The sequence below is a fragment of the Pseudochaenichthys georgianus genome, chromosome 4, assembly GCF_902827115.2.
Source record: "Pseudochaenichthys georgianus chromosome 4, fPseGeo1.2, whole genome shotgun sequence".
Taxonomy (NCBI): domain Eukaryota; kingdom Metazoa; phylum Chordata; class Actinopteri; order Perciformes; family Channichthyidae; genus Pseudochaenichthys; species Pseudochaenichthys georgianus.
In genome coordinates, this window is record NC_047506.1 from 44,144,258 (window position 1) to 44,165,096 (window position 20,839).

Sequence of the window (20,839 nt, forward strand, 5' to 3'; positions counted from 1 at the left end):
ACTCGGAAATAATAGTTTACATTAATGGTGACCAAAACGTTTGAGACCCACTGAGATAACACTGACAGAGTCCTTTAGCTCACTGAGTCTCTCAGTCTGACAGGAGAGGACTCTCCTCCACTTTGTTGTTGAAAAAACTTCTTATATCCATTAGCGTAGCTCGCTAGCACCAGAAGCTAACAACAACGATCTCACACACACACACACACACACACACACACACACACACACACACACACACACACACACACACACACACACACACACACACACACACACACACACACACACACACACACACACACACACACACACACACACACACACACAACACACACCACACACACACACACACACACACACACACACACACACACACACACACACACACACACACGCGCGCTTTTTCATTATGTTACCATGGAAATGTACCTTTGCTTTTTTGTATTAACCGTAACAACTTTACCAATTTACCATTTCACTCTGACTGGCAATAGGTTTCAGTGGTTCCCCTAGGATGGAGTCATAGCAGCGGTGCTAAGGCACGTGGGTCCAGCATAATGTGAGCGCATAGCGCGTGAAATATTTTAGTGTGTGCGAAGTATGCCCCGCCAATTTTTTTCTATTTCTATTTGTTCCAGCACAAGGAAGGCTCTTGAGGCCTAGTACCAGGGCCGGTTCTAGCCAATTTGCTGCCCTAGGCGAGATTTTATATATAAAGAAGAAATGAAAAATCTCTACAAAAGACAAATACACTACAAAACAGAAACTTATTGACAGGTAATATACGTTAAAATGGCTTCAAATGTATTCAGTATTGTTTGAACATGTTTTAATTGGGGGGTGGACGTCACATCCTCTAGGGGGGACCGGGGGTATGTCCCCCCGGGAAGATTTCTTTTGAACATTTAAAAGCAAAATGCTTCAATCTGGTGCACTTTGAGCAGCATTACTAGAGACCTGATCTAGGGGATACAACATTTACATTTTAATAATCAAATAAGTATGTGAACATAACCAATAACCTTCCATAGCCAATAACAAATAAATGTAACTTATTTTATTTTTGTTGTTCATTTATATCTTATTTTACCTAGTTAACATTTATTTATTTATGCATATTTTTGTATCTCTCCAACTTTAAACGATATTTTTGGTTTACTGTCTTCTATAGTATACATTGTACGTTTTTATTTATCCTAATAATTATAAAGTAGTGCCTTGGAAATATGTGTTTACATAATTTGTAAACACATATTTGTTTGAGACCCACTGAGATGACTTAGACTAAAATTAACTATCTAAACTAGTGTTGTCACGATACCAACATTTTGGTTTCGATACCGATACCAAGTCAAGAATTGCGATTCCGATTATTTTTCGATACTTTTCTTTTATTATTTTCATGATCAATAAAATTGTAGTTTATCTGTTAAGTGTTTTCTTACAACATGGCCTCTTCTTTATACTTGAGTTTATGTGATTTATTTGATAGTTAACTTTATATTTTATTAGCATGTAATAGTACAGTAATATAAATAATTATTGACAAAATGTACATTGCAGATGTTAGCCACATTGGTAAGTTAGCTAAAAAGATAGCCATATTAGACAGTTATCATTCAATCATTCAATCAATCAATCAATCAATCAATCAATCAATCAATCAATCAATCAATCAATCAATCAATCAATCAATCAATCAATGTTTATTTATATAGCCCAATATCACAAATGTTACACTTGTCTCAGTGGTCTTCACAGTGTGTACAGAATATCAGTATGACAATATTGCCATCGATTGCCTCGTCAAACTACTAAAACGTTAGTTTGTCACAAAATAAATTACACTTGTTTGACTTAGATTTGACAGAATGGACTTCATTAATGGATTATCCAATTGTATATGATGGAGCGTGCATTGTGGATCAAGTAACAAAGTGCAGCCACTCTCCATTGACACTCTAAAGACGGCTGGCTTTTTATTTGAGCTCGCTGCATGCATTTTGTTTGAGGTTGCATACTGTGAGTTTTAAGCTGAGGCAGAGAGGAACCTTACGTGTCAGGTTTGAGGTCACGTGTGTTAATATCAGACAGATCCAGTAAATTAGATGCATTCATCTCTTAAATCCCTCCACTGTCCCAAGTTTCATTTATTGTAGAAGCATCAATGTAGGAAGAAGCACACAAAGCAAAGCCCTAGATGTGTCCTGCCACCTTTCAGAGATAGCACTTGTTATTCCGCTGCTCTGCTGTGTGTTTTTTACATTAGTTTTCCTGCTAATGATAAAAGCTTTTAGAAACAAAAAAAGGTTTTCCCCCCCCCACACTTAGTAACTATATCTCAATGAAAACATTTATTGTAAATATTTAATTTCCTCTTATGTCCAGACAACAGTAATGCCTTTTTAATGTAAGTATAGGAGCGCTTGTTTTTACCCTTTGTGCATCTCTCGTGGTACTTACTAGGGATGTCCCGATCACCTTTTATTGCTCCCGATCCGATTCCGATCATTTGATTTTGACAATCTGCCGATACAGATTTTTCCCGATCCGATCTTTATGCAATGCATTGAGAAAAAAAAGGAAAAAAGCATTCAAGTTGTCCCTTAAGGTTATTTTTGTATTTAAATGACAGTACCCAACTATCCATTATATCCAACATGGATATAGCTTCTTTTTTTCACAGCAGCATTGGATCAGTTCAGTTGTGCAGCATTGGATCAAAACAAAATAAAGCTTATCAGTGGTCCACCACAAAATAACCATGTAAACAAATTGAGTGCAGATAGTGCAGTAACAAAACAAAAATAACTCTACTGGAAAGAGGTAGCTTGACTAGCTTCACAAGTTCACATTCAGTCACAAATAATAAAATAAAATACAAATGTGGCTTAGTGCAGAATTCTAGCCTTAAGACTAACTAGTCTAGTAATAATGCAATGAACAACAGCAGCTTAACATAACATGAATAAACAAAGTATTATATTTCCATCTTACTGGAGTAACACAATTCAATAGTAATCAGCAGCGAACCACTTCAACACGTGTGTTTCGGTGTATTCACGGCATTCATTTTGTTATTCTACACTATTGGTGTTTTATAGTTATTTGTTAATGTAACCCAATTTGTGTTCTTTGAAATTGAAAAGGATATTGCATTGTGTGTGTTACTTTCGTTGCAGTTGTATATGTCTTAAGTGTAATTTGGCTTTGCTTCCTATTTGTGGACATGCTTTTATTTTGAAGGAGAGGTAGCGCTGTGGACAGGAAGTTGTTGTTGCTATGGAAACAACGTGATGGAGATTAACGGAGAAAAGTAATATCTACATATTCTTTCACACACAGTGACGTCACGAGCTACCCACAATGCAACGCGCGCCATATATATATATATAAATACGCCATTTTCCTGGAGGTGCAAATATCCTGGAGGAACAGCTAGCTAACGTAGCCAGGCAGAGCGCACTAGGTTTTTTTTCTGAATTAACGACCGAAGAAATCGCTGCATGTCTTCGGATTACATCTCTGGACTTGAGGGGTGTGCTCGAGGTCGTTACCAGCGTAAACTAGAGCTGTGTGGGTTGTCGGATTGCCCTTACAGACTGCCTGCAGATATATGGAAAAACGACCCTCGAAAGTGGCCTTAGTCGATTTTGGCTGCATCTACGTCTAATTTCTGGAAACACCAGGTGAATACCCCACTTGTCACAATAATATTATCATGCCATTGCATATATGTGGTATTTTAGAGTTGACTAGATATTGATTAAGGCAATAGACTATGATATTCAGTACAGGAAGCTTAGCAAGACCTAGAAGGTGTACGGCTAAACCCTCGGCCTGCTTGCACCTCGCGTAAAATGGCAGATACCGGAAGTACGGTGTCGCCCTCGGCCCAATACCCGTATGTGTGTGTGAAAGAATAAAGACGGAGAAAGTAAACGATAACGTTTATGGTTAAGTGTTAGCACCCCCCGAAGAGGCACAAGCTCTTACGTTGAAATTGGAGATTTCAATAAATTCAATTTGAAAAAAAACGGGAAAAAACGAATATCCGAATAACGAAATTGAAACCCGAATAGTACTCCAACGAACGAATATTCGGATATTCGGGTATAGCCCTAGTGTACTCGCCGTGTTGTTGTTGGTGTTTGTTTCTCAGGTAGCGTATTAGATTGGTCGTGTTGAACGTAGCTCTGTTCTTCCCACCACGCGGAACCTCCTTCTTGCAAACATTGCATCTGGCTGTTACACTGCCTTCGCTTTCAATTTTATAATACTTCCAAACTGCTGACATTTTCTCTGTCCCGACTCCCGAGTCACCAGCTGAACGTAGACTCTCGTTAGCTTACTGCTACTATTAGACACTGCGCCCACTCTGTTGCCAGATTTCAGAGAAATAAGCAACCAGCAATAAGCAAGTCTATGAAAACAAGCCCAAAAGAAGCAACACATACATGATGTTGTGTAATTTTAAACCAAAACTAAGGCCTCAGGATGACTTTAAGACGTGAACATGGTCATTTTAGTTTTGTAACATTAAATAAAATACAAATATTTTATGAAAAAAAAAAAAAATCCCAATCCCCGTTTTTTTCCTCCCGATTCCGATCTTTTGAAAATCGCGTGATTGGCTCCGATCCCCGATCACGTGATCGGATCGGGACATCTCTAGTTATACCATAGTAATTAATGCTGCAAAGCTGGGTATTTTGATATTGGCGCATGCAGAGGCTAACAACAGCTAGCTCTAACACCATCGAATAGGACTTCTACAGAATCGTCGTTGAAGTTGATGGTGATGATTGTAAAGAAGTCCTGAATGTAGCATTTAACGACTGTAAAGTTGGTAGTAAAGTCGTCCCATTTCTTCTTTCGACAGAGCAAAACCAAAACGAGTAGCGCTTCAATACAATCTGCCGTTGTTGTTGTCGATTGTTGTTGTTGGTTTCCGCGCGGTTTGGCTTTATGAAGCAGGCACGCAAACGGATACGTCATGACGCAAACGATGACGCAGCACCAGTCGAGCGGTGTGAACAGAGCGGGAGCTGAACCGAAGAACCGGTTCTGAACCAGAAAAGCTCTAGCACGGAGCTAGAACGGGAAACGCCTTGAAAGGGGTATCAGAGGCTGTGTGTGTCTGAAACTGGAGAGGAAACAGCGAGATTATGCACAATAATTGTTGCTGGTTTAGTGCGATGTTGATCAGTTTGTTAGTTTGTGTGACTTTGGTGTTCTAAAGGGCTAGTTGAAATTGTAATAAAAAAAGAAAAAACTAACCGGTCGACGAAGTGGAAGACCAGCGTGTTCTACAAGGTCAAATTATTGTTCTGTCAAAAGAGCTTAGTTGTTTAAAGAGACAAAATCACATTTTAAATTGTATTGGCAGATGATGAAACTTCCAGGATGGTCATTCAGAAAATTCTACTCCTCTTGATGATTACTCACATCTACAGGAGGAGTCAAACTGGGGCTCTGAAAGTCCCTCAGTCTGGGTGCCTGCTCACCTTTAAACTAGTCCAGGTGAAGCGCTCCTGAGCGGGTTGCAGGTCAGATACAAATCAGAGGAGCCTTTAGTTTCCTGTGCAGGGTATTTCCTGCACTCTCATAAGCCCTCAGGCACTTCCCTGTAAGCCCAGCGGAACTATACCTCGTTCAGGAAAGGTAACGTGCACGAATTGAACCTGAACATGCCTTCCACTCTGCTGCCATGCTGGAAAGACTGGTCATAAATACACCATCGAGCCCAGGGTAAAGGCCACAGTATTTTCAGGGATATGTATTTTTTATTGGTTTGGTCTACCTTTACAGATGGTAAACATAAGGCCCAAATCAAGCTGTCTATTGTCGGAGCACTTAGAAAGCATGTGTCCACAGGAACGATTGGGTCAGCTCTAGTAAAAAAGGAAAGTCAGGAGAACTCAAACACATCACGTTAAGCCCATAAAAGTAGCAGAGTGAAGCATGAACACGAAGATGAAGGTTAGAAGAAGGGTGTGACGCATGCTCATTTGTTTTTCAGTCTCTTTCAAGCCTGTCCATCATCACCTGATAAATATAGACCTTTACAGGGCCTCAAATGGGTTTCTCTGACAGATTGTGTCTCTTTAGAAATGTGTTAATGGTCTAATGTACTTGGATGATCACTTGTGTGTGATAGCCAATTGCTCCATCTGAATGTTTAATGGCTCTGATAATTTGAGTGTTTAGCTCATTGTGTCTTTTCCCCTCCGTCTACACGACTGAACATAGTTAGTGCGAATGCTGTGCAACCGCATTCTATGGGCTCAGAACAGTCTCATAATACGCAGAAGGATTCACACTTGTGTTTTTCAATGCACACACGGATGTGTTCCGTTTCATATACATGTAAATACAATCCAAATACAGAAACAAGTTTTACATATGTAAAAGAAAAGCTAAAAGCAGCTACAGAGACCATTCCACTAATAACATATTCAGCTTTTTCTGCATTTTCAGCTAAATTCCGCAACAAATGTACACATTTTCAGCAGGAAATGCATTTTCTAGTTTAACCTAAGTTACCATAACGGATTTGCCATTGACTGAAATTGGCTCAATTTATTTGATCATAGAAAATAAACGTCTGAAGACTTTAAAGGATCTGCAGTGTGACAGCACATCTTCATGAATGTAATGTACATACACGCCTTCCTATAAGAGACGCGTGCTTCTTCAGCTGCACGCGTGGAAGGTCAGATTCAACAAACAAGTGGAGTCATGGTGATGTTTGCAGGTTGGGCACATGGCACATTCAGTGCAGTGCATGCTCATGGAGAGATGTGGGACAGTGCATGTGTGATGAAAGGACAGGTGTTCTGAAAACAAGTGAGTGTTTGCAGTTTGAGCTTTGAACACTGACACGCAGCACATGGAGACAATGGAGACACGTTACATCATTACTGCCTGGTCGATGCTGTGCGTCAACATTTTCTAACATTTTTCACCTTCTAAAACCCATACGTCACAACATATTTCAAAGTGTATGCAGAGCAAGATTTGAACATGTTCAATCGAAATTACAATAACTGTACGGACATGAACTGTTGTCATCTTTCTGAACGCAGAGTTTCGGTGATGACAAATGAGTTTTGCAACTGTCAGAACAACATTCCGAAATGCACTGATGGATCCTGCATTTCCAGCCCGACAGACATGTTACACCCTTTCACATGTCCCAGGGATATCGTTCTCTATTAATAAACGTACATACATTGGGGGAACCATAGAAAAAGATGCTCATCGTATCGCAAGAACCTGCCTTTTGACATTTTGTACAGTGAACAAGTATTGAGCAACGCTTACTGCCTGGTATACGTGTGTTTGTGAGAAACAGATATGTGTGAGAGTTAAATGATCTAAAGCTGTTGAATACAACTCAATAAAAAAGTAAACTATTATACATTTGTGTTCTTTTTGATGAACACAAATGTATTCTCTTAATGTTGTGGTTCAAGTTCAAATATATTGCAAACCATTAGCCACAATGTAACTGTACATTGATAACATCCTCTAAATGATGATGTCAACACAGTGAGAATGTGTTCCACTGCTGTTTGCCTCTGACTGAGAGACACACACAGACCATGAGCCCACCGGACCTGCGAGAACACATTCCGTCTGACACAACTGCCAGTCTGTCTGCTCCCGCTCCAGATGTTGAGCACACAATGTGCGGAACACTCTGTGTGTGTTTGGTTGTGTAGCTCAGTTGTGTATGCCTAAGATCAATCTCATTTAGTGGATACGCTTCTCAGGGCAGAGAACAGATCAAAGCTTATGGTCAGATGTTGATGCTGCTGTATATCAGGTTTTCTTTGGTTTGGTAACACTCGCATTACTGGATTGAATCTGTGGGTTTCTGGAGTGTGTTTGGCAGCTAATCTGGCTGTGGTGGTTCGAGGCTGTCTGTATGAGAACGGCTGCAGGAGTGGAACTGCATGCTCAAAGAAAATATTAGCTCTCAGTAAATCTACTCTGAGCAAAGGGAGGCAGAGACAACACATATCCAACCTGCATAGGATCGTGCTCGATTTAGGGGAAACAAGCATACAGGAAGCAAGGCATATGTCTTTCTAGTTCATAAGGTCCTCGGCTAACGGCTTCTTTCTCTGGGACTGTGTGGGGATATGTGGCTCGAGGGTCTTGGTAACCAGAAGGAGTCTGGCCGTGATGCTGACACTCGTTGATGTTTTCTTTCTTCTATACCTTTACTAGAAAAAGGTCCCACCAAGTGTTGCCAGAGAGCTCTGACCTGCTGAGTGAACCCACACTGTCTCTGAAAGCCACCACGCTTCCTCATTTCATTGAAAGCGTGCAACAACACAACACATCAAATGGACTCCCTATGTGTCGGGGTTGAGAGCAGAGATCTCATTGGTAGATATCATGGAGGAACAAGTGGAAACAAAACGACACATTTCTCCAGATCTCCCAGCGATCCGGCTTTTATAGTCAAACATACAACACATATGATATGGTAAATATAAACCTGTACTCCGTTCCTCCTTCCTGCTGCTCTCACCATGCTGATACAAGACAGTGCTTTTTGAATAACATAATGAAAGGAAATGATTTTGTACATTCTTAAACAAAAAGGAACATTGTAGTTGAAGAAGTAGAGCACTATACTGATACACATTTAACTGTAAAAAGTGCAAATACTATAGCAGTCTAAAACCTGTTTACTGGGTAATGTGGACAGTGTGATGACAATACAAAAACAAATAATATCTATTGTGCAGCTGTTGATAAAGCTATTGAGTTTTATCCATGCGTTCTCTTTTCTCAACACACATTAACTGAAGAACATTTAAACTTCATCAGGTTATTTTTAGGTTTCATTCATTAACATTTCCACATTTAATAGATATAGTAATAAAGAGAACGGTTCTCGGCCTGTGGTATACACCAGTCTCATGCTTCATACTAAAACTGCTAATTGAAAGTAAAACAGTTTGAGAGGTGAAATCATCAACAACTGCATTTTGAACAGACACAAAAGGTGTTCCTCAACACGGTGTCCCCTGCCCCCCCGCTGCTGGCTACTTTCCTCAGGCCGGATACTCACTGTAGAAAACAGCTCCTCGGAAAACAAGCAGCATATGCTAGAACAAGGAACGCCACTTCAAGAAATACTTGTTCCTTAACACGAGCGCAGCGTAGAGAAACTGAAGGGACGTTTGGAAAGGACTTGGTTGGCAGTTGCACATTCTCTAAAACATTGTATTATAATTGCGAACTAAACAATTGTGAAGGAGGAATGGATAACAATCCCAAACTGGTGCCCACCCACTAATTATGGTGTGGGTACAAAGAGATTGTTGCCATGCTAAAGGGAGAAGGGGAGTGGAGGTGTATTAATTCCTGTTTCTTCCCGCTCCCTCAACTTGGAAGTTCAGATTTAGAAAAATAGACCCCCCTCCCTCAAAAGAAAAGAAAAAACAAGAACTGTCACATTGACTGACGCCACTCTGTGTATCTGTGTTCCCACCACTGCTCCCTGTAGTATATGCCACACTGTGGCAATGTGGGAAACTGACAATGTCAATTTATCAGAACAAAAGAATTCCTCAGCAAGAGGAATACACATCTTCGGGCCCTGGAGACAAACATCATTCCACCCCCACCCTTACCTGTATCTAAACAGAATGTAGGACATTCACAACACCAGAAATAGACATTTCACTCACAATTATCATTTCCGAATGTATCCCCTGCAGTCAGAAGTTAGGATCTCACTTTAAGAGTTAGAGCTGCACTTTAATGCTAACTTTCTCAAAGTAAACAATGGGAGGCAGCAGGATGAGCAGCAGCAGCGGCAACCAAAGGGGGGGCAGTGTACATCAAGTGTTCTGGATCCATTCTGCCCTAAATCATTGTCTCTCAGGGAAACCTGACTTTTCTCATTGAATTTGAGCTGTATAATTATGCTGTGTTTCTTTCCAGGTGTCTGATCCTGAAGTCCCCACCATCACTTCAAATTTGGGTAAGTGCTCAGCCTAGCTTTCACCTCCTTTCTTTGTGCCACTAACTCATCTCTTGCCTGTTTTTCTTTTCATTCATATTATTCACCACATTTTTCTTATTCACAGACAATATAAGTATATATATAATGACCTTAAGTTGAATTATCCTTACTAGGGATCGACCGATATGGCTTTTTCAAGGCCGATACCGATTATTAGTAATCAAGGAGACCGATAACCGATATTTGGAACCGATATACATTTGCAGTAAAATCAGAAAGTCAAAATGTAGAATAACAGAACTTCTTTGAAATGCCTTTTTATGTTTAATGAACTTTGCAACATCTTAAAACTGGTTTCCTCTCTGTGACCCTGAGTAAAGTAAATTAAGTAACGATAAAATGAAAACTTGTTCTGAACTTCTGATATTTGAGTCTCACTCATTTAGTAGTCCCATTCAGCAGCACCAGATTGTGGGGCAGAAAGCAGAGTTGCTGCGAGGCTCCACTAGCAGCCGTCCCAGTCGTCCCAGTGCGTCCCAGTTTCTCCGCTGCGAGACGCTACCCGCCCCTGGGTGCTCCTCCAACAATGCAACATAGTTAATAAGACATAACACAATAATACAAATACAAAAATAAAAATAGAGCAATAAGAAACAGAGTAGAATAGAATTATTAGCTCTTATTATACATCCATGGTGATGCCCCATGATCACAACATGGCCCCCCTAAAGTCTGAGTGCCAAGGACCTCATATTATGTCATTAATGTTACATCACCGATTATAACAAGTTTTCTTTCCTTTTTTCTCTTCTCTTAACTGAATAGTCCTGTCTCTAAGTATAATACAATGTAAAGTCCTTTTCCTGCACCATTTGAAGGCTTCAGAACAGGCATTTTTACTGTATGTGTTTGGAGAAATGACACAATCAACGGCCCAGAATTGGACTTTATAAACTATGAATCTTGTGGTGCTTGAAGAAATACAGACAGTTAAGTCGGCCAGGTTATATATATATATATATATGCCTTTTTTGCAATATTTATTAAAATGTCACTAGTTATTTAAACAAACCACTATCTGAGGATAACAAGCAGCCATAACACACCCTTTACTAGCGAGCCATTGAAGCCCATGAAGAATGTATCCTTCCACTAATCTTTTCAACTGCTGGCCATTTAGTAACGTAAAAAGCAAAAACGCCTCGCAGACGCTCTTCCGTTGACTTGTTTAATAAAGAAAAACAAATGGACCGTAGAAACACAGAATGTTATGGATGTTCTTTGCAGAGTTCAGGTGTTTAATAGTCTTATGGCCTGTGGAATGAAGCTGTCCCTGAGTCTGGTGGTTCTAGTCCGGATGCTGCGGTACCGCCTGCCAGACGGCAGCAGACAGACCAGTGTGTGGCTGGGGTGATGGGGGTCTTTGATAATTCTGAGGGCTTTCTTCCTGAGCCGCTGGGAGTAGAGGTCCTCCATGGATGGAGGTCTGCCCGTCAGGAAGTTCAGGATCCAATCACAGAGGGCGCTGTTGAGCCCAAGGTCTCTGAGCTTGATGACCACAATGGTGTTGAAAGCTGAACTGTAATCCATGAACAGCATTCTCACATAGTGTTCCTCTGGTCCAGGTGTGAGAGGGCAGTGTGGAGGGGGGGCTATGGCGTCGTCTGTGGACCTGTTTGCTCTGTAGGCAGACTGCAGGGGGTCCAGAGAGTCAGGGAGGGGGGAGGTGACTAACCGCTCAAAGCACTTCATTGTGATGGAGGTGAGTGCTACTGGGCGGTAGTCGTTGAGGCTGGTGATTATTGTCTTTCTGGGGACAGGAAGGATGGTGGAGTGTTTGAAGCACGTGGGGACCACAGACTGCAGCAGGGACCTGTTGAAGATGTCTGTGAACACCTCTGCCAGCTGAACTGCACACACCCTGAGTAGTAACCTTCGGTACCACGTCATTGATGCATTTACCAATGTAGCAAATGACCGTGTCCGGGTGTGTGTTCGTATTGTTGTCCTCAAACACACTCAATCTGTACATTCAAAGCAGTGCTGCAGAGCTGGGTCTGACTCCTCACTCCAGCGTTGTATAGTCTGTGTCACCGGCGGTCTGTCCCGTTTGAGTTTCTGCTTGTAAGCAGGCAGCAGCAGCAGCAGCAGGGAGATGTGGTCTGATTGGCCAAAGGGAGGGCGAGGGAGAGCCTTATATCCATGTCGCAAAGGGGAATACACATGGTCCAGTATGTTTCCCCCGCGCGGCGGGCAGCTGATGTGTTGGTAGGACTTCGGCAGGACTTTCTTCATATTAGCGGTGTTAAAATCCCCGGCGACAATGAAAGCCGCCTTTGGGCTCTGTGAAGTCTCTGTCCTGTCGATCACACTGTACAGCTCGTCCAGTGCTGTGTTGTTGTCAGTGTGTGGCGGAACATACACTGCTGTAAGCACAACCAATGTAAATGATCTTGGCAAATGAAAAGGCCGGCATCCGATCATGAGGTGCTCTAAATGAGGAGAACAGTCTGAAGAGATAACCCCCGTATCCGAGCACCGGTTATCGTCCACCATAAAGCACACACCACCTCTCTTACTTCCCCTGAGTTCTCCCGTTTCCTCAGCCTCACTAGCCCTCCGGCCCGGGACCCCCGCTTTGTCTTCCTCCTGCGCCGCTTAGGTATAGCAGCCACAACGACAGGTAGCCATGGCGATTTCCCATTGTCTGTTCCCGGTGATAGACTGCTGTCAACACAGTTTTTGATCTAGAAGTTCCTCTCTGCTACATTGTATAGCAGAGCTGGTGTGGTAGGCTCGCATGTTGCAGACAAAGTGAAAAGCACACGCTGACATGTTAACACACACTGAAATAAAACAAAGACACGGCAGCCATCATTACAGGCGCCATGTTCATGAAGCATGAACTGAACATGTGAAGGAACACGCATTCTGGCCCTGCACCAGTTGAACAGTTGCACAAAGAAAATGGTGTATTTCTGTAATTATGATGATTCAATATACAAATACTTTTATTTTGCACATGATTGAAAAATGTATCATTGAGTTATTGAATATGAGAATGTTTTACAGTTTACATTTCTCTGGCTATATCCAGTAAAGTGTTGTTTTCAGGACACAGAGTGCTCCGATGCTCTATTCTTGATGTTTTAACTACATTGGTTTTGAAAAACCAGTTCCTCTCTCTTCCTCTGACAGACATGGGTCACATCGCTCCACTGTTCCACCAGTCCGGCTGAAGTTGCCTGCAGCACAGTTATGGATGGAATATTTAGTGGAGGTTAGGTCCGTGTCTGTCAAAGCACTGCTTCACAACCACATGGATCTGTGCTCATGTTTACACCGTGTGTGCCGATCAAAACACATGTCAGGTGACACTTTGTGTCCTCAAAGGTTTGATCTGTACACAAAACAGAAACATTTACTGTGTGAAGTGTGCATGCTGCTTCTCTCACCATGCCACCATTTAAACACATATACTGGCAGCACACTTGAATATTTGCTTAGGTTTGAAATCCACTTCAAAAATAAGAAAGACCGTGCTGGCAGACCTCATTGCTGCATATTAAGTACGCATTTGATGCACTAGTTAAGCCCACAGCGACTCTTTGTTCATTCTTCCTGATAAGCTGCTGCAGAACCCATAGCTGGCAGATCAAGGTTGTGCTTACATGTCCTGATAACACTAATGGTCCTCGCTCTAATTGATTTAAGCTAACATTCACCAGTGTGTTGGTCACTTGACTTGATGAATAAAGAGCAGACAGATATAACCTGCGTGAGCTTTAAGGTGCTTCTGTTCAGCAAAGCATGCACAGTGGCTGAACACCAACATTTATATATTTCTGAAACAGATGGCAAGGTGCTCGCATGGGAACCTGAGCTCTTCTTCTCTGAATATGGAAATGTTGAACAGGTGGTCCAAAGACGCTTCCTTCGCCACTCCGGCTTTCCATTAACACCTTTCATTGTTCTCGTAATAATAAGCGTACTTGTGCCCTGAGATATAGGGCAGACGAAAGAGCTGTTCTTTTTTTTAATAGGCAAAAACCGGCAAAACTGTGGCCTTGATATGTATTATTAGACACAACCCTCTGAAACAACATCTTGAAGAAGCGGAGCCCCCCTCCCCCAGTGAGACTGTTCTGTGAAGCCATTGGTGTCCAAAGTCTGTTCTTATGAGCGTGCTTATTTAGTGCTTCAGCTCGTTTTAGTGGCTATGTTTGATTACCCTTACCGTCTTATTGGCATATGTTTAGGTTTGCATTCTAAGTCAGAAGTAGTCTGTACTACTTTCAACCAAAGAGTCATTAACAGGGTTTGAGCCTCTGCGACCTCATTGCAACAATAGCCATGTTTCTGTAAACATATTTGAAGCACATTTTGAAAAGTATCACCTTAGAAACGTGTTTTGAAATGCCAACATTCTAACAAAGCATCCTCAGTTGCACGAAGCGAGATGCTCTGCATACTTTGTTGTATTATTTCTGAATTTGGCTATACTAGTTTGACAATTGAATGGAACATTTAAAATGGCGCTCACTTTTCCTCCTCAAATGAAGGACAGAGTTAGAACTTTTAGAAGACTTCTGATTTTAACATTTTAATTGCAGAGTTGTTTTAGTTAACCGGCTAAATACTGCTAGAATAATTCAGTGAAATGCACCATTGGATGTACTCTCTCAATCACTATATTTGTATCTTTATGATATATATACGGTATATATACTATACTTTTTTCTTTAGTGTATTACACTAGTATATCTTTGTTAATATACAGTATGTCCAATCAAATGTGTGTATCATATTAATTAATTAGTTTGAAAGTGAAATGAACAACACCACACATTGCTGGACGTCTGAATGGTTATGTAATGAGAGTTCTTTGTATTCAAGAGGATATCAAAAGCAGTTTATTGATTCAAGTTCAACATGTGGTTGTTCTGTATGAAACTCCAAAACCCTTAAGAAATATGTGAAGGTAAGCTAAGAGAAATGAGAACAGCAATGAATGCCTTTTACCCCCAGCCGTACTGCCATACAGTAACTCACACACTGCATGCACGTCTGATCCATGCACAGGAAACACAATGCAGTGTGTTCCATGCAGCAATGAAAGTGCACGAGAAGCTCCACGCAGGAGTTTCTCAGCAGACCTCCTTACATGCTCCGCTACAGCCACAGTTTGAAGTGAACATGCCGAGGATGCTTCTTCGCTTCTCCAACTGGTTGTTTGGATTCCAGGCTCACAGTTTGTCTGCTTGGGCCAGATTCTTGAAGCACACATCAAATGGACGGTTGACTAACGAGGCAGTCTGCCAGCTGAATTTCAAGAACGCTTTAGCTTCGCTGTAGAATTTAAAATACTTAACTCTTCGTTGGGATTGACTAGAGCTGTAGCCAAACGGCTTTCCTTTACTCATTTTGGAAGATAAGGGCGTTATGTAAGTGGACAAAGTCTTCAGTGTTGGCTGGGCTCTCAGTCAAATGTATATAATGGCAACTTGTTTCAATAGCCTTATATTGGCTTCCAATGCAATACCTGAATACTACGGTAAACATCTTTTAGTTGCAGTTAAGTCTTCACTCTGATTTATCTTGTTCCCTCACATTTTCTTGAGAGCTTCTCCAAGCGGATAATCTTAACAGCATGTAACGGAGCGTCCACACTACAGCTTCAACAAAAGCTTGGAGCTGGGCGTGTCTGGAGCTAGGGGATTTTATTCAAGCAACACGACCAAACAACCAATCACATGAATCTCCCGCCCCCGACATACAAAGCAAAACCCCCGGGGATTTTATGGGAGCAATATATATATATATATATATATATATATAAACTCCCCAAACAGACGAAAACCTACCAGTTTCCCCCACTGTCTCTGCCACCTCCCTCATGCTGGTTCCTCCGGTTTGTATCCCGGTAGGTGAAGAGGGTCTGGTCATACAAAACCGGGGGTGATTTGCTACGGCGATAGTTAGTTTCTCCTCCAACTTTTTTGAAATATAGAAATGAACGGCGGGATATCTCTCCCAGCTTAGACGCGGTTTGATTGGCTACGGCTTCAGCTCAGATTTTCCGTAACAGGATTTGATTGGCTGGCGCTGGCTACTCCGGCGTCTCCGGCGTCAGAAGTTGAACAATGTTCAACTTCTGACGCCGGAGACGCCGGAGACGGACCGTTATGCTACCCACAATTCAGTTCGGCGAAAAAAGCGAGGCAAACGTGACGTCACCCCATTGAAAGTGAATGGGCAGATTGGAGTTGTCGACGCTGTCGTGTGGACGGGCTGTTAGTGTTAAAAGCGCTTACAGAACTGAAAGGAAAAATCAATGTAGAAACTCATCCAAAATACTCATTTCTTTGGTTTTGCTTACTTGCAAAATGCCATGCCCATGCTTTATTTATCTGTCAAATGATATTTCTGATTGGTAATACTTTTAGAACATCTTCTAAATGGTCTCCCAGTTTGATTTTTTTTTTTTTTACCGACGCCACCATAAGCCAGAACCTTTACATTCTATTTTCTTCCACAAGCCCTGCTATGCTGTGTCTTTGTCTATATTAACACCGTTGTAAAGTGGAACATATACCCGCGTGATGGGTGACTTAGGCATTGGATGGCTGGTTCCACTGCAACACATGTTAAAGTGAGCATTGTTCTTTGAGGGTTGAGCTGTTGTCTTTTTATTGGCAGCATTAAACAAAAGCTTCCTGTCCAGTTTCCATAAAACGTGGTGGAAGGATGTGGCATGGGCCGATGAAGAGCTTGTGACACACTGCTGCAAATCTCAATGACTGGGAGGAAACACCAATTACTGTCCTTACTATTAGCTAGATTCATTTCTGAACTGATAAACTTTAGCAACGCTACTTTAGAAAAGTTCCCCCCTACCTTTTTATTATTTTAGACTAATTTTACGTTTTGATTGCTCTTGAAAAAGACGAGAACATTGATATGGTTTGTTCCGATCTTCTCTTGCAATGTTCCAAGAAACAACCAACAATCTGAGGTGTGAACCAGCATGATGCTGCGAGTCCTGAACATCACGTGGCATACATACCACAGGGCTCATATTTCTCTTTCTCCTTTTCCTCATTTCATTATACTTGCTTTCTTTCTCCCCGTAAGCTACACATCTCTCCAGAGATAAGAATCGGTGAGTTATGAGGGTCGAGGTGTACGAGCCCGAATGGTCTGAGCTCGGTTACATTACTGAAATAAACAATAATCTAGGGATTTCCTTCCGAAAGATGGGTAGGTTTTGTTCTTGTTGTTTCTAGAAACAATGAAACACTTTTAGTCATTTGAGCAACCTAGTACATAAAAGCTCATTTCAGTAATGTTTCACCTAATAAGTTTAGGTTTGATTACTTTCAGATGAATTCATAATACTTTGTTCATCAGAATGTTTTCCTGGTAGTGTGAATCACACTTTGGATAGCACTTAGATAACATAAAGTCATGAGATAATGTAACTTATGTATATGCTTTCTGATCCACACATCCTCATTGGCATTCCTGGCTAAAGCCGTGGGCTCTGTTCAGCCTCTGTCTCCACGGTTACGCTAGCACGTTTCCACTTTGTACTTTCCACGGTCTAAAGTATAAAATATAAAATATAAAATATAATCTACTCCCTCACATACACAACACGTTTTTCCTGCACTGAATTTTCATATTTGTGTGTAAAAAAGTGTCATTATTTGTATTGGTTTAGAGAATTCCTGCACTTTTTATGAATGATTTCCCCGATGTTGACTCCAGGCTGACTTGGAATGACATTAAAAGCAAAGTTGAATCAGTGCAGCATATTTGTTTACCTCAGTGTGTTTTCACACAGTGGCGCGTAGAACGGCAGCACTGCGAGTGTGAGTGTATGTTACTGAAAGGCTCTGCTGCCGGGCGGGCCATGCCGTAACCATGCAGTGGAACATGATGGTTTATTAAACTGGCATACGAGAGAGCTGTTGTGCCCTTTGTTCAGCACTCTGCACACGTGTGTGATGGTTGCTATGATATTTACACACTGAGAATGATTTTAAAATAATTACTGTGGCTTTACGTAAGGACATGGAGCACACGATGACATTCTGCTGAGCTGTGCTCACTTTCTACAAGCCTAACACAAGTCAATAAGATGTGCTTAAGATGGGCAGATTAACTCAGCCCAGAGCGATTAGGAGAGCTGACATAGATACCCCGGCCGGACCTTTAGAGGGACCAGTGCGTGGGTCTGGATTGGGTTTTAAGCAGCAGGGACACATAACAGCAATAGCCACCAGTCAATTAAGCATAAATCCTTCCAATAACAACTAGTTTAACTTTGCTTTTCAATTAATCTCCTTTGGGAGCCACCAAGGTCACAGCGCTGCGGTGTGAGCAGTGCAAGATTACCAACAGATTCCAAACAACTGGCCATGTTGTTGAACCCGGCGCACGATGCTGCACAGATGCTCCCGCTCAGCCGGATTCCAGCACTTTGTTTTTCTGCAGGAGCGGGAAAACATCTGATTCATGTGAAGAAGTGAGCCATGGATGAATCATGGTGTCCACTTTTCAGATTTACACAATAGCCTTCATGATTTTGTTCTCCTACCAAGGCCTTTCAAGCATGTTTGGGCATTACAAAAACATGTTTGCCAAAGCGGTCTGTTAGAAGTCCCAAAGCTCAAATCCTCATCTGCTGTGGAGGGGATCTCTCTGGGATTTAAATAGTCAAATCACTCTGTACAAATTAAGCAAATGTTATTGACCAAAGTGACTTTTAAGCAACAAACAGGTATTATGTCTTTCCGTACGCACTAGGGAATGGCAATCTGCTGCACCTGCATATTTGCTGATATCAAAACGTCCGTCATGATACGATTTATATTAGATTCAGGGCCATCGCTATGATACTATCATATTTATGTATTTATTAGTTTATTGCACATATGGCAATTATTATAATTTTTTTTACACTTTATTCAGATTTCGTAGCCCATGATGGAAAGGAGCAGTGAGATGGAACATGTATTTGACCTTCCCCTTATTCAAAAACTAATACTAAAAAGTAATGGTCTGTCAGTCGCAACTGCTTAAAGATGCTTCCAGAAACACGAAACCAAAAACACAATCAAAGTTCAACACACCAATCTAACATCGTGACACAGGTCACCTGACATCTTCATACTGCCTGATTACGCTTTCGTTATACACTTTCTTACACTTGAATATGTTCAATTGCATTGTTACTCCTCTAGTAACATTAAAGGTCACCCACACATCAAGATGTGTCCCCCTCCATGTCTCTTCTACATCAACATGTGTCCCCTCTTCTCCATGTCTCTTCTACATCAACAGTGTCCCTCTTCTTCATGTCTCTTCTACATCAACGTGTCCCCTCTTCTCCATGTCTCTTCTCAATCATGTGTCCCCTCTTCTTCATGTCTCTTTCTACAACAACATGTGTCCCCCTCTTCTTCATGTCTCTTCTACATCAACACGTGTCCCCTCTTCTTCATGTCTCTTCTACATCAACACGTGTCCCCTCTTCTCATGTCTTCTACAACAACACGTGTCCCCTCTTCTTCATGTCTCTTCTACAACAACACGTGTCCCCTCTTCTTCATGTCTCTTCTACATCAACATGTGTCCCCTCTTCTTCATGTCTCTTCTACAACAACATGTGTCCCCTCTTCTTCATGTCTCTTCTACATCAACATGTGTCCCCTCTTCTCATGTCTCTTCTACATCAACATGTGTCCCCTCTTCTCCATGTCTCTTCTACAACAACACGTGTCCCCTCTTCTCATGTCTCTTCTACAACAACACGTGTCCCCTCTTCACCATGTCTCTTCTATATCAAACACGTGTCCCCTCTTCTTCATGTCTCTCTACATCAACACATGTGTCCCCTCTTCTTCATGTCTCTTCTACAACAACACGTGTCCCCTCTTCTTCATGTCTCTTCTCATCAACATGTGCCCCCTCTTCTCATGTCTCTTCTACATCAACATGTGTCCCCTCTTCTTCATGTCTCTTCTACAACAACACGTGTCCCCTCTTCTCCATGTCTCTTCTACATCACGTGTCCCCTCTTCTCCATGTCTCTTCTACATCAACACGTGTCCCCTCTCTTCATGTCTCTTCTACAAACACGTGTCCCCTCTTCTTCATGTCTCTTCTACATCAACACGTGTCCCCTCTTCTCCATGTCTCTTCTACATCACACGTGTCCCCTCTTCTTCATGTCTCTTCTACATCAACACGTGTCCCCTCTTCTTCATGTCTCTTCTACATCAACACGTGTCCCCTCTTCTCATGTCTCTTCTACATCAACACGTGTCCCCTCTTCGTCATGTCTCTTCTACGTCAACACGTGTCCCCTCTTCGTCATGTCTCTTCTACGTCAACACGTGTCCCCTCTTCGTCATGTCTCTTCTACATCAACACGTGTCCCCTCTTCTTCATGTCTCTCATCAACATGTCCCCTCTTCTTCATGTCTCTTCTACATCAACATGTGTCCCCTCTTCTCATGTCTCTCTACATCAACAGTGTCCCCTCTTCTTCATGTCTCTTCTACATCAACATGTCCCCTCTTCTCATGTCTCTTCAACATCAACATGTGTCCCCTCTTCTTCATGTCTCTTCTACATCAACACGTGTCCCCTCTTCTCATGTCTCTTCTACATCAACATGTGTCCCCTCTTCTTCATGTCTCTACATCAACATGTGTCCCCTCTTCTTCATGTCTCTTCTACATCAACATGTGTCCCCTCTTCTCATGTCTCTCTACCATCCAATGTGTGTCCCCTCTTCTTCATGTCTCTTCTACATCAACATTGTCCCCTCTTCTA

At 41.8% G+C, this 20,839-nt stretch overlaps 1 protein-coding gene across 1 annotated transcript in view; it reads left to right on the plus strand.

Moving 5' to 3' along the window:
* Positions 1 to 20,839, plus strand: part of lpp (LIM domain containing preferred translocation partner in lipoma) — a 160,998-nt gene that overhangs the window by 16,721 nt on the left and 123,438 nt on the right. The window contains 1 exon segment of the mRNA XM_071202954.1: positions 9,973 to 10,012. The gene's annotated coding sequence lies outside the window, so the exon portion shown is untranslated.